The sequence below is a fragment of the Ctenocephalides felis genome, unplaced genomic scaffold (assembly GCF_003426905.1).
Source record: "Ctenocephalides felis isolate EL2017-DRISC unplaced genomic scaffold, ASM342690v1 CF-g0.4_SCAFFOLD_00845, whole genome shotgun sequence".
Taxonomy (NCBI): domain Eukaryota; kingdom Metazoa; phylum Arthropoda; class Insecta; order Siphonaptera; family Pulicidae; genus Ctenocephalides; species Ctenocephalides felis.
In genome coordinates this window covers 15,624,459-15,639,310 of record NW_020536999.1, presented here as the reverse complement: position 1 = coordinate 15,639,310, position 14,852 = coordinate 15,624,459, and the positions used below count along the sequence as shown (strand labels likewise).

Sequence of the window (14,852 nt, the reverse complement as noted above, 5' to 3'; positions counted from 1 at the left end):
CTGTGCATTAACTATTAATTACATAACTGTGCATTAACTAAAAATTACATTTGTATCCCAATAACCCCCAAATATTAAGGTGACCATATTTTTTAAGTCAAATCCGGGACGTCGGCAGGGGAAGGGGAGTTTTAGTCGTTTATATAACAAATACTATTCGAGAATATAATAAAAAAACAGTTTTTTAAAATAAATCTTTTTTAATCATAATTGCAGACTTTTAGTAAGAGCTTTATCCTTCGACTATAAGCAATACTTCTTTGCAATCTCATCTATGATATTATAATATATCTTATATTTTTTATCTATAAGTTCTTTTAAATTTTCTTCATAATTTATTTGAATTTCAGTTAATTTAACTATTTATTTTCAAAAAACCGAGACAATCCTGGACAAAGAAAAGCCGGGACAAAAATTGCTTTGGGTCGGGACGTATCGTCACCTTACAAATATATTCTATAGCGTTTGAGCATTTTCAACGTACAACTTGAAAATACGGAAGAATAATAAATCTTATGGGAGTAATTTAAAGTAAAATTCACTATCAGAATTGAAAACATTAGATCATATCATATCCTGTACACTTTGTCTCAAATAACCACAAAATATATTGGGCCTATATTGGTTCATTTTCAATGCTGAAATTACGGACAAAAATATATTGAACGAGCAGCGAAACTCATTGTTCTAAATGTCTAAATGAAAAAATCTGTGTCATTTGTTCAAGTAGGTAGGTTCAAGTCGGTATGCTATACAGTTGTGTAGTATATAGTTCCCATTGTTGTTCCTTTTAGGAGGAGATAATGGATCTTCTTTTGCAAAATAATTGCTTGGTGGTTTTTTTCTTTTATTCGTTCGCTTTTATTGTGCGGTTATTTCTAAGCGTTCGCAGCGGGCGCGTCACGTCGCCTTTGACAGAATGAATTACAATCGCCCACTTATTACCAGAACGGCGACTATTTTCAAAATGAATAAAGTGAATTTTTGCATCTCGTACGTATAAGTGGAAAATGTTGGCATTTCGTTTTTAAAGTGATAGAAATAATTATATTACTATTGGAAGTCGAAAAATTTAAGTCAACCAGTTGAAAGTGGACGCCCCCTAAACTTGTCAAAAATCGAATTTTCGCTTTCAATTAGATCTAAACATAGTGATTTTCAATTGATTTTTTTCAAACACCATTAAAATATGTGTAATTATATTAATTATAGTGCACAAGCACGTGTACTTGTGAATTCCGAAATTGATTTATATAATTCAACCAATTTTAGCAAGACAGTTTAGTGCATGAACTTTATCGCCATGTTAATTTTCTTAAAAAAACGTCCAAATATTTTTTTTTAAAAACTTAATGAATTATTTTGTGCAATATTAAGCATCTACTTTAAGAAGATACTGTCATAATTACGTTAATCTATTCTAGATATTATTTAATGATGGTAACATTTTTTACAAAACTAGTAAAGTTTTACAGACTGTTTATTTACTTTTTTTGCTAATTCGAAAGCCATTTCTAATTGGTTTAATTGACTTATCACATCACAAAAGCAAATTCATGGAAATCGTCGAACAAAGAATTCAACAGTTATTAACAAGAAATTGTGCCAACGAATCTTTGCCAAAAACTAATCAGATCGATTCCCGTAGGGTAAGTTATAGTAATCCAAAAATCGAAATTTAAAATCTTTGCATATCCTTATGTTTTTGAAAGTTTCTGAACATTTTGGCATACCTTAAAAAATGTATATGTTTTTTATTTGTGTGCCCGCAACTTTTGTCCACGTTTTCGTTACCTTAACCTTAACCTTAGTTGCCTTAAGACACGATGCCATACACCCCTAGTTACATTTCGTGGCACATTGTGCCGAAAACTTATTTCCTCTCACGTTTAAGTGAAATATAAATAAGTAAAATGGCAATTAGAATACTAAATATATGTAGAGTTGCTATATTGACAAAATTAGTATTATTTTTACTTGAATACAAGGCGTCCCAGAATTCAACGTGAAGCCCATAGTACTACAAGGTGATAGCATTTATTGTAAACCTTTCTAAAAAATTATCTCGCGTTGTTTGGTAATTATGAACAACTTGGGGCTTTGGTAAAATTGTGAAGATTTTTCAGTTAATGTGGTTAACATGTATCAATTTGTTCAATTAAAAATTGGTTTTGGTTCCAAAGGTTAAAAATTAACCACAACAATAAAAAAATGGCACTGGACTGAAAACCTAAGTTTCCAAACCACATGAGAAAGTTTTGTTTTCGTTCCGTCAATACTATCATGGTTTGACGTTGAGTTAGGTATACCCTACACACACACACATATATGTATATATATATATATATATATATATATATATATATAATATATATATATAAGTTACACATTTCGTATAAGATAATTCATTTCAGGTATTGCAGACACGAAGCTTCCTACGTGCGAACAGATTACTCGGAAGTTTCAAATTAGACGTGGCTACCATATGGTCACAGCCAGGTACGAATTAGGTAATTTTATGTTATTTATGTGGAACGTATTAAATTATATCATATCTTGATATTTTCAAGAAAACAGAATAAGTAGAAAATAGTCTCTTTGTTTTGCATTGTTACATTTGTTAGTGATGTGGATTTCCAATCAGGGTTAAATAATGGGACGATTCTGCCGCACAACAGACCAACGTTATGGCAAGGCTATGTTATGAAGAACTTTCCATACTAAATATTGACAAAAGCCATGTGATTGCTGTGTAGTCAGGCGCTTTTCTCTGATTGTTAAATAGAAAATCTAACCTAAAAACCGCACAAATGTCAAAAAAACGATCTTAGATAACATGGTCGTTCTGACCCAGCTTCATAACATACACGTAACGTTGCAGTTTATGTGTAAATCGCCTGAATACACAGCGAATACAAGACATTTTCACAGTATGATTCAGTAGCATAATGTATAGAAGTTAGAGCCTAACATGGCCTTGCCATAACACTGGTCTGTTTGGGCAGAATCGGCCCATAAGTTTTTTCTGATTTTGACACCCCTGTATTTCATTTCCGTGTTTCAACAGATGACTTGATTTTTTAATCAAATATACTTGTAATTGAATCCACTACATGTCAACACGAATCCCTAATCTAATTTTCAGAATGGAATCATAAAATTCTGACAAAATATGTTGGAGCAGAAGCGAATTTTCTTTCGAGGTATATTTCCATTTGTTATCATAACAGAAAACAAGGGTTTTGATCTTTTTGCATTATTTATTGGCTACCGAAGTTGTAATATAAACTCAGAGCTGTAAAGGTGATTTAAAAAATAATAATTTTAATCTTTAATAGTAATGAAAGAGAGCACATCGGATAGTTTACTAATATTTGGTATACTATTTAAAAATATTTAATAATAAACTATTATTTAGATTTATTGGGTAGTTGATCATTATTAAAAAAAGTAGTATGAAAAAATCAAATTTTTCATAAAGGTCTATTTTTTACAAAAAATTTAAAATCTCAAAAATCTATTTGTTCAGAGTTATAACAGATAATCGAATCTTTTTTATAAAATTTGATTTTTGGTATAGGAAGTTCCAGCCATTTGCCTTAAAGCACAATGCCATGCACCACTAGTTTGTGAAATAATGGAGCATAAGAAAGTATTAGATATTATTTCAATAAATTCATTTAAAATTACTTTCCAAATACCCTTCTTATACTATTCAGAAATACACAATATAGGAAAGAGTTAAAGAACTAATTCAACCATTTAATATATTTTTTACAATTATTACGTTTTTTTATAATCTCTATTTTTAGAAAATCTTCTGTAACTTATGAGAAAAATATATGTTTGATTTTTACATTTAATTCTCCATATATTTATATTTAGAAATCTACATCAAAAGCAAATAATATATGTAGTTGAATAGTTGTTGAAAACTTCTATATCATGTGAGCAAAACATGTTTTACATTTTATATCATTTTAAAGAAAAGTAATAAACATAGTTGAAAAGTGGTTGAACTTTGTAAAATTGTATACTTCAACCCTTTCAAAAAGTTAACACGAAGTGATTTGCTCTAATTTATTTATTCATGAAAACCTTGTGTGAAGTTTATATAAGAACGATGTGCTTTTGCAAGAATTTTGCAACTTCGGAACCGCGATAATAAAGAATTCAATATCTAGAAATATTTTATGTGTGTACTTTGAAAGAAATGCTATAAAGCAATACTTTTGCGAAAGACTTATTCTGTGTTAAGTTCTTAGTTAGAAAATATATTATACGTAACGTATTATTCTTAAATATTTAACTTCCTGAAAAATAAGTTTGTGTTTTCGCCAGAAAATCCGATTTTCTAATTTCATGTTTTCTCGACGTTCAAGTTATTCTGAAACGATCGACACCAAAATCGAGTATACGAGTATATGTATGTAAATCTATACTTAGACTTCTCGTGAACAATTTCACGGCTAGGCTAAATAAATTATAAAAATTTGCATTAGATGAAAATCTCAATGAAAATTTGTTTATTTGTGTATGATTAGATTGAAAATTCTCAATCTATCAATTTAGATAAAAAGAAGGATTGCACAGGCGTATAGAGATGTACGGTACCCTGAAGATATTAATTAATATAGAATAACTTTACTGAGTTTATACAACCACTTTCAATGAGGGTTTATGTAGTTTATACACCAGTTTCCCATACATGGCTTGTTTAACATTTTGATGAGATACGACTACGCTTTTGATGTAACACCAAAAGGGTTAATATAATGTAAATAATTAAATTTTACACTCACATAAGGTTATATTTAACTTAAACAGTAAAACAAATATTAGGTTTTTTATCTTAGAATCTGGAAATATCTTAAAATCTTCATTGGGTTTAACTTCTATGATAAATAATAAATGGGAGTAAAAACAATCCAGTAGAATTAATAATAAACTATACGGTAATGTTATATGCATACATAGCCAGTATACAAAATAATAGTAAATAATTTAATAGTAGTATTCGAAATGGTAGTGAATTATCTAAAATTTTAGTAATCTCAGAGTAAATTAGTGGTGTATGGCATTGTGCCTTAAGGCAAATTGCTGGAACTTCTCGTACCGTAATGACCTCTTAACGGAATATTCAATCTAATAGATAAATAAATTCATAAATACTGTGACTTCCATTATTCTTATTTTATAGACAAAATATAAGAGCTTATGAATTGGACGAATACGTTCAAAATTCCATTAAATTCAAATTAAATTTTGAACGAATTTTTTTCCCCCGAAATTAATCGTTCGTCAACATAAGCTATATTTGAATCATTCAAATGGGATGCTTAGTTCTCCCAAAAACTGCTATTTTTGCACATTTAGCTCCGTATCTCCAAAACGACTGGACCTGCCTTTGCCAAAAACTAATCACCACTTCTCCCCATCATTTCAAATCGGATGTTTTTTGAACCATACAAATCGGATGCTTCGTTCTCTCAAAAACACGGTTTCTATTTTTTGCACTCTGTGCTCCGTATCTCCGAAACGGCAGGACCTACCTTTGCCAAAAACTAACTAGCACTTCTCCCCATCATTACAAATTGAATGTTTTTTTGATCATTCAAATCAGTTGATCCGTGCGCCCGAAAACGTGGATTTCGTGGAAAATTGTATCCATACATACACACACCAATTTTTTCTGAAGTATGCCAAAATGTTCAGAAATCTTCAAAACGTGAAGATATACAAAAATTTTCAGTTTCGTTTTTTGTACGATTACTATAACTTACCCTATAAGAAGTTCAATTCAACTTTTCTTTTTGTTTTATAATTTGTGTGCAAATACAAAAACAGAAGTATTACATAAAGAACACTTTTACACAGAAAACGCAAACCTTCCAATATCAATATCAAATATAAATAAGAATTTATTAACAATCAATTATATAATTAAGATAACATAAATAAGTATATTTCTTCATTTTCAGATCATCAATTTTATCACAAATGGGCCCTTTTGACAGATCCGGATGATATAGCTGGTGGGCCTAAAGGGTACCTAAAATGTGATGTCAGTATTATTGGAAAAGGCGACTCGGTTAAAGTTCCTCCAAAAAGCGACAAGGAAGATGACGATATTGAAGCGTAAGATTTTTTTTGAAAAATAATTGCTATTTTGAATAAACTTTTACTAAATATCGATTACTTAAATTCGTAAAAGTACCAAACTATAAAATCCATCTTTAGAATTTTGTAGGGTGGTCGAATAATGAAAGTTCTAGTTTTTATAATATTTATTCATAGACATTTTTGTTGAATGTAAAGGGCAGCATCATAAATGTAGATGCAGTATAGATGCAGTAGTTTTACATATAGATAGATAACTGTAGATCAAACTTCATGTGCTTTTATGTACAAAAAGCATATTTAGTTATAGAACTATAATTATCTTTACTTATTTACATCAAAGCCTTTACATTGTTTATTCGCTCGTGTAAACATTTAAGATATAGGACGATGATAGCGCAAAACCTCTTTTCATCGTCGAATACATAAAACTCTTATCTGGATTAAATTGCACGTGTTCTAAGAGTTTCTACCTTATTTTCTGTTTGTTTTTTACATAAGAACCCTGTGATTTACCCCAATCCATTTGCTTCGCTCTATTGACATTAGACGTTTGAGAAAATTTCTTTTCCGCGGTGTATCGACTTGGAAATGAAAATAATTGGACGGGTTCGAGAAAAACGAAGTTTGTAGAATAATTTTACCCAGGCTAATTAATGCATACTCCGTTTGCTTAGTTTTTTTTTCTTAGTTTCATTGTTTGAAACACTTATTTTTACATCTCGTTAGTTTTTCCAGATGGCGGAATAATGTAACATGCTAATAATTTCAATATACTCGTATTATTAAAACTTTGGATATGTCTTGCAAAATATGTTACAATGCCATCATACAACGAGACAACAAAATAATACCAATAAAGGAATCTATACCATTGAAATAATATCATGGAAAATGCCGAAAAAAGCAAAGTTTGCGCAATGAAGGAGGTAATTTGATCGACGTTGTTTTCCGAACCTAACTGGAGAAAATTTTAAGGCTTTAAATTTGATAATGAAAAAAAGTTTTTCAAAATTAATTGAAAATTGTTCAAGTTATTCAACATTGCCATTGACACACAAAATCGATCGTAGTTCAAATAGTTTTTGAGAAATACTCATTTAAAGTATGCAAAGAGTAGAAAATGGTTTTTAGCGAATATTTCGAGAACGGTGAGAGGTGGTATTATGAAACTATTTGCACCAGCTGATAGATATTTTAAATACCAATATTTCATTCATATACGTATCCTATAATATTTATAAAAAAATTATAGAAACTTTTAAACAGTTTTTGGCGAACGTGGAGGTGGAAGGTATCATAAAAAGTCTTGCACTCGGTTAAAAACTCGGTTAAAGACATCTATTGATTTAGAACATTTCATCCAAAAACATCAAAGTCCTATGATGCACCAAAATCTATCACAATGCCAAGTTTCATCAAAATCCAAGACAAGCAACAAAAGAATTCTCCTTGTAAACATTTATATTATTATATATAATTACTATTTTTTTCAGGAATCTACTTTTACCAGATGGTGTCCCAGTGGACAGACAACGAGCTCGATTTATAGTTCGTGTATATAGGGCGGACGGATTGCCAAAAATGAATTCTTCAGTCATTGCTAATATGAAAAGGGCCTTAACTGGTGAACAAAGGGACCTGGTTGATCCTTATGTACAGATCTCGTTTGCTGGACAAACGGTAATAAAAAAAATATCATCTTAATTTGAAGTCATATTATAAAATTTGTACAAATTAAATAAAATAGTATGCCAATTAGTAAACGTTACATGTATCAACTAAATATTTAAATATGTCAATTTTGAAAAAATAAGGTTATTCGTAGTACTTCACACATTGATGAAAATATTGCATCTTACATGAAGATACAAGAAAATTCGTAAGTAAATAAGTAAAGATAGTAGGTGAATAGTTTTAATTGAATTTGGCCTTCAACAAAAGCATTAACAGTTTAATCCTGCTTCGAGCAAACTTTACGAAAATTTACATACGGATTTAGGCTTTGCTTCTACACGTGCAATATCATGTAAGTTTTAATACGCTATAATAAGCTTTAACAAAACTCGTCTTAAATTTATAATTGGACTGATAATACAATTAAACTTATAATACTATACGGAATATACCAAAAGTATTTTAATATATATTAGCTCAAAATTAGCCTCCTAAGCAATTTGGAAAAGAACAAGTTTGGTTTAAAATGATGCAAAAAATAAATGTAAATAAGATTAAAATTTATGGGCCAAAAAAAACTCTGAAAAATATTTTTTTCATTAAAAGATTATGACGAAACTAGAAACATCTGTATCATGGTTTTGCAATTTTTGCTTCCTCTTACAAACAGAAGCAAAATTTTTTTTTTATTAATTTATATTATAAAATTATGTTCCTAATGAATTTTTTTTTTCAGGGTAAGACAAGTGTAAAGAAAAATAGTTATGCCCCAGTATGGAACGAACAATTGGTATTTTCCGAAATGTTTCCTCCCTTATGTCAAAGAATCAAAATTCAACTCAGAGATGCAGATCCTCTAAAACCAGCAGTAATTGGCACACATTTTGTAGATTTGAAAGCCATTTCCAATGATGGAGATAAAGGTAAATCACATATAGTTCTTTAATTATAAAAGACAATAAAAGTATAAGTATTTTATCTTAATCTACTACATATAGTATTTTTTTCAATTTCTAATTCTCAAGTTACTATTATAGCAATATTGTTGATATAATTACAAGCAGGCTTTTTGCCTACATTCGGACCAGCCTTTATTCATGTCTATGGTTCCACAAGGGACTACAGTCTCATAGACCAACATTCAGGTCTTAATACCGGATTAGGAGAAGGTGTCTCTTATAGAGCCAGGTAATAATAAATTAATAATATAATACATACATAGATAAAAAGTATTAATTTATTTTTTTCTCAGATTATTAATAGCAATTCGCACTGAAATAACGGACAATATGGACATGGCTCCAGCTGAAGTCGAATTGGAGCCAACGTATCCTATCACAGAAACATCTTATGGCAGCTGTGAAGAATTTTTTTTATTTTCCACGATTTTGGATGCATCTATGATGGACCGAAGATTAGGAGACAAACCTGTATTTTTCGAATTGAGTATAGGAAATGCTGGAAACGCGATCGATGGTCATAATGAATCTTCTAAGGAAAATTATTCGAGCGAAACTGACGAACTAGGTAAATAACAGTTATGAAATCAAATTGGAATTACTGAGACTTCTGTGAACACTATATATATTTTTTTTCTAAATTAGAAAGTGTGGTGGTCGAAAGTGCATCTTGGCAAAGTACAACCCCGCCTTGTAAACCGATGACCCACGATAGGACCTATTATTTTTTACCATACTGGGATAATAAACCTTGCATGCATGTGAGATCAACTTGGCCAGACTACAGGAGAAGGATGTACAACTCCAATATGATTGCCAGACTTGCAGACAAATTGGTATTTATCTAAATAATAACACTGATTGTGAGATTAAGATCCTCTTTTACATGTTGAGTTTTCAATTTTTCAGGAAGAGGGTTTGAACGAAGCTCAGCAGATAATGGAGTTTGAAAGTTCAGGAGCTGAAGCAAAACTTCGAGAAGTTTTAGAGCAGTTAGCATCAGGTTGTGCAAAATATGTGACAATTAGCAGAAGTTCTAGTACTGGACCAGGCACTGGAAAGACTAAATTGGATAAGGAGAGGATGAAGCTATGCCAACGTGAGATTGTATGTCAATTTAGTAAAATTATATATTTAATTATCAATTGTTGATTACTTGTTTTTTACCTTCGAATACTTTATATCTTCCAGTAATTTGCTAATTATTTCCACAAAAAAACATAATTTTGAAGAATAACAAAACCAATGATGCATATATTTTAAATTTTTTTTTTTCTTTTGTAGGAAAGCATTGGAAACCTATCCCGAAACCTCAGGGCACTGGTGACAAAAAATTCTTTAAAAGAACGATTCAAAACTGCTCAATCATATTTGCAGAAGATGAAATTTCTAATAGAAGACGTAAGTTATTCATTTAATTCCTATTATTTAAATTAAAATGATTTTTAAATATTTCATATTTAGCCTCAACATGCTCTGCCCGATGTTTTTATTTGGGTTATCAGTGGTGGTAAACGTGTGGCTTATCAAAGAATATCAGCTCGTGATATTATTTATTCAATTGTGGAAGAAGAGTGTGGCTCTCAGTGCGGAAAAGTTCAGACAATATTTCTTAAGGTATACCAAATTTTTGATAAACCAAAGAGTCAATAATTTAATTTTAATTACAATTCTTTCCCAGTTGCCGGGTAAAAAAGGAATGGGACCAAGTGGCTGGACAATACAAACAAAACTCCAAATTTATTTATGGTTAGGAATGCTGAAACATAAAAAGGCTTTCGTCGATGGAATACCTAAGGGATACGAATTATCACATGAGATTCGCAATGCAGAGAGGCCTCGTGCTTTACCGCCCTCGACAATTCATTATGTTCATAAATATGTAAGTGATAATGGAAATCAGAAAAAAAAATTAACACTTTATTACAAGAAAACGGCCCGGCCGATCTTTACCAGAAACTAATTAGCACGATTCCTAACCAATATCCTTCGAACGGTTCTTGAATTGTCAAAATCGATTCAGAATTGCGGGCTAAAACATGGACGAAAAGCTTTACACTGTTCTACAATTTACAAAGAAACGGCTTGGCTGATCGTCGCGCAAAATTGATAAACGCTAGTCCTCATCGAGATACATCGAATTAGTTTTACATTTTTGAAATCGGTCTAGCCGTTTTTGAGAAAACATCGATTTACGACATAAAATCTGTTCACACACACACATACACACACATACTTTTTCCAAATTTGGTCTCATTCGATTCAGAATGGCTTGAAACATCGAGTAAACATAAAATTAGCAAATTGTATTTTTTGATGAAAACAAACTTCTCCTTCGGGAAGTTAAAAAATATATACATCGCTATAAAGAGTCGTTGTCTGACTTCAATATTAAGCTGCATTTATTTTATTACTACCATTACTAATAATCAATAATTATCCAGGTTTTCCAATTAAGAGCACATATTTACCAAGCCCGATCCCTGATTGGTTCAGATGCTTCAGGATTATCAGATCCCTTCGCTCGAATAATTGTAGGAGAATTTTGTAAAACCACCCAAGTCATAGACGAAACCTTAAGTCCAACGTGGGATGAGCTACTAATATTCGATGACATTTTGTTATACGGGACCAGAGATGAGATCCAAAAGGATCCTATCACCATCGTCATCGAAATATTTGATCAAGACAAAGTTGGAAAATCTGAGTTTATTGGGAGAACTCTTGCAAAACCTCATGTAAAATTAGCAGAGGACCCTTACTGCAAGCCTAAATTTCCACCGTCTTTAGATTGGTACGAAATTACCAGAGGTCCAGACAGAGCTGGTGAATTATTGGCAACGTTTGAACTGTTGGAAGTCACCAATTGCGGAAGTGAAAATGTTATATTACCTGCACTGCCTTCGCCGAAACATAATGAGATGTTGTCTCATCTGGAAGAGGTTTGTCATATTTTACCTGTTCCGAAAGGCATTCGTCCTACATTAGCCAAATACCGTATCGAAGTGTTATTTTGGGGTCTCAGAGATTTAAAACGTATTCATTTACTAACCGTGGATAGACCACGTGTTGATATTGAATGTGCAGGTAATATTCTCAGCTCTTCTGTGATACAAAACGCTAAAAGAAATCCAAATTTCAGTAATCCTGTCAAATTTATGGAAATTGAGTTGCCAGAACAAGAATTATATAGACCTCCCCTGACAGTGCGCGTTGTGGATTGTAGAAGTTTTGGTAGATATACATTGGTTGGAACGCATATGATAAATTCTATTCATAAATATATGTATCAACCTATGTTAAAGCAAGAATCTTTAGAACGCAAAGAAGAAAATTCTGCTAAACACAACTCAATTCTCTCAAATAATAGCACAAATGTAGTGAATTATAGTAATAGAGAAAATAGCCCCTTACTTCCTAGAAATACTACAATCTCCATAGGATATGGTACTAGTGACCAAGAACCGGTATCTAAACGAGAAATGAAATATCAATCAAGCAAAAAACGTCGTCAAAGTACACCTGATGCTGAAGCCAACGATGATGAGAGTAGTAAAGACTGGTGGACCAAATATTTTGCATCTTATGAAGCAATGATCGAAGAAACCAAGATGGCAAAAAAGAACCGAAATCTCCAGCAACCAAATGGATCTGTACAAACGTACTATAACGATTGGCATGAACCTCAAATTACAGCTACCAAAAGTGGTGCTCAAGAACCAGTAGAAGGTAAACGAAAACTTGGTCTAAAAGGAGCAGCAACTGCAGCTAAATTTGTCGCAAAACTAAGTCCAAGAAGTGTTAGAAGAAAACATAAAAATATGACCGCATTGTTTAAGGTAAGAAATATAACTAATTCTTTTTGTCACCATGTTGATTTAAAAAAAAAAACAAAAAATTACTATTTATCTATATTTTTAGATCTATCCGAATGAATTAGAAAATCAGCCCGAGTACAATGGATTTAAAGAATGGCTCTTGACATTTGATCTTTACCGTGGCAAGAAAACTGGTGATGATTCAGAAGATGAGAACAGAGTTGTTGGCACATTTAAAGTAAACTTATTTCACTAAGATTCTCCTAATTAGTCATTAATAAGATTCTGAAGCCAACCTTTTAATTCTGAATTAAAAACTTTTAATATTTTTCAGGGTGCTCTAAAAGCTTACAAATGGCCTTTACCTCGAGACGTAGTCGATCATACAGTAATGGGGTTTGACCCACAGTTTGGATTTTTTCAAAGATTACCTTCAAATGACCCTATCCATGTGCTTGTCCGTGTGTATATAGTCAAAGCTAATGATTTGCATCCTATGGATATGAATGGAAAAGCTGATCCATATATAGTTCTTCAATTAGGTTCAAAAAGATTAAGCGATAAGGATAATTACATATCAAAACAATTGAATCCAGTATTTGGAAAGTAAGCAAGAGAATTTTCCAACTTATGTTAAATAAGTAAAATAATTATATAAAATTAAATTTTTCTAAAATATTTTTTTTTGAAGATGTTTCGAAATTGAAGCAACTTTTCCTCAAGACTCCATGTTGACGGTTCAGATCTTAGACTGGGATTTGGTGGGATCGGATGAAATGATTGGAGAAACAAGGATTGATCTAGAAAATAGATTTTACAGTAGACATCATGCTACTTGCGGTATACCCAGGAAATATGAAGAGTGAGTAAAGTCTTAATAACCAAATCGTAAATGAACTAGTAGATATTGGTCTAATAAGAAACCTAATAATATATTTGATTAGCTGGTTGATAAATTTTGTTTTCCAGTACTGGTTATAATAGATGGCGAGATCCGATGAAACCAACACAGATTTTGGCTCGTCTCTGCAAAGAAGGCAAAATGGAACTTCCTGTTTACGGCCCTAACAGTGTACGTATTGGAAAACACACATTTACTCTATCCGCTGAAGACAATAATACTGTTCAACATCACGGAAAATCATTTGAGGAACATTTGGCATTGGCAGTTCTTCACAGATGGCAAGAATTTCCTAGAATAGGTTGTCAGGTGAGTGACAAAATTCGCTATAAAGTAAGTGCCTTTGTTATATTTATTACTTCGAATAGATGGTTCCAGAACATATAGAAACCAGAGCTTTGTATAATCCAGACAAACCTGGTATAGAACAAGGCAAGATAGAAATGTGGGTTGAAATGTTTCCAATGGATATGCCTTTGCCAGGACCTCCTGTCGATATTTCTCCTAGAAAACCTCGCTCGTTTGAACTTAGAGTCATCATATGGAATACTGACGATGTTGTTTTAGAAGATGATGCTTTCTTTACTGGAGAAAAAAATGTCAGATATATATGTTAAAGGGTAAATTGAATACAATACTTAATCTAAAATGTTGAATCACTTTCGGTATTTTTAAAACTATGCAAAGTTCTTTTTATTCCAAGGTGGCTTAAAGGACCAGAAGATTGCCAATGTACAGATATTCACTATCGTTCTTTAACTGGTGAAGGCAACTTCAACTGGAGATTCATTTATCCATTCGATTATCTTGTTGCTGAAGAGCGAATTGTAATAACTCGGAAAGAATCTGTTTTTTCATGGGATGAAACAGAAGTAAAGATTCCTGCAAGACTAGAGCTACAAGTATGGGATGCTGACCACTTCTCTGCAGATGATTTTTTAGGTAAAGACCAGTATACCTATCTTGTTTTGTTCCAGAACCAAAAGTATTTTCCTCTTCATCTTTTTTCCAGGGGCTATAACATTAGATTTGAATAGATTTCCTCGTGGGGCCAAATCATCAAAATTATGCAGTTTAGACATGTTGGACAATGGAGATAATTCTGTACCTTTAGTAATATTTTAAACAAAGACGAATCAAGGGTTGGTGGCCCTTCTATGTTAAAAGGAGAACGAGCAAATGGAATTGACTGGAAAAGTAGAGGTGAATTTCATTTGCTTACAAAAGAAGAAGCTGAAAAGAACCTGCGGACATGGGCGAAATGAACCAGATCCACTTGACAAACCAAAGTAAGAGTAATAGAAACAGTGAGAAAAGTTCTCGAGCATATTTAAATTTCAAATGTTTTTTTCAGCCGACCAGATGCATCTTTTGTTT

General features: G+C 31.8%; 1 pseudogene; it reads left to right on the top strand.

The window, feature by feature from the left end:
* Window positions 1-14,852, top strand: part of LOC113378994 — a 31,108-nt pseudogene that overhangs the window by 11,974 nt on the left and 4,282 nt on the right.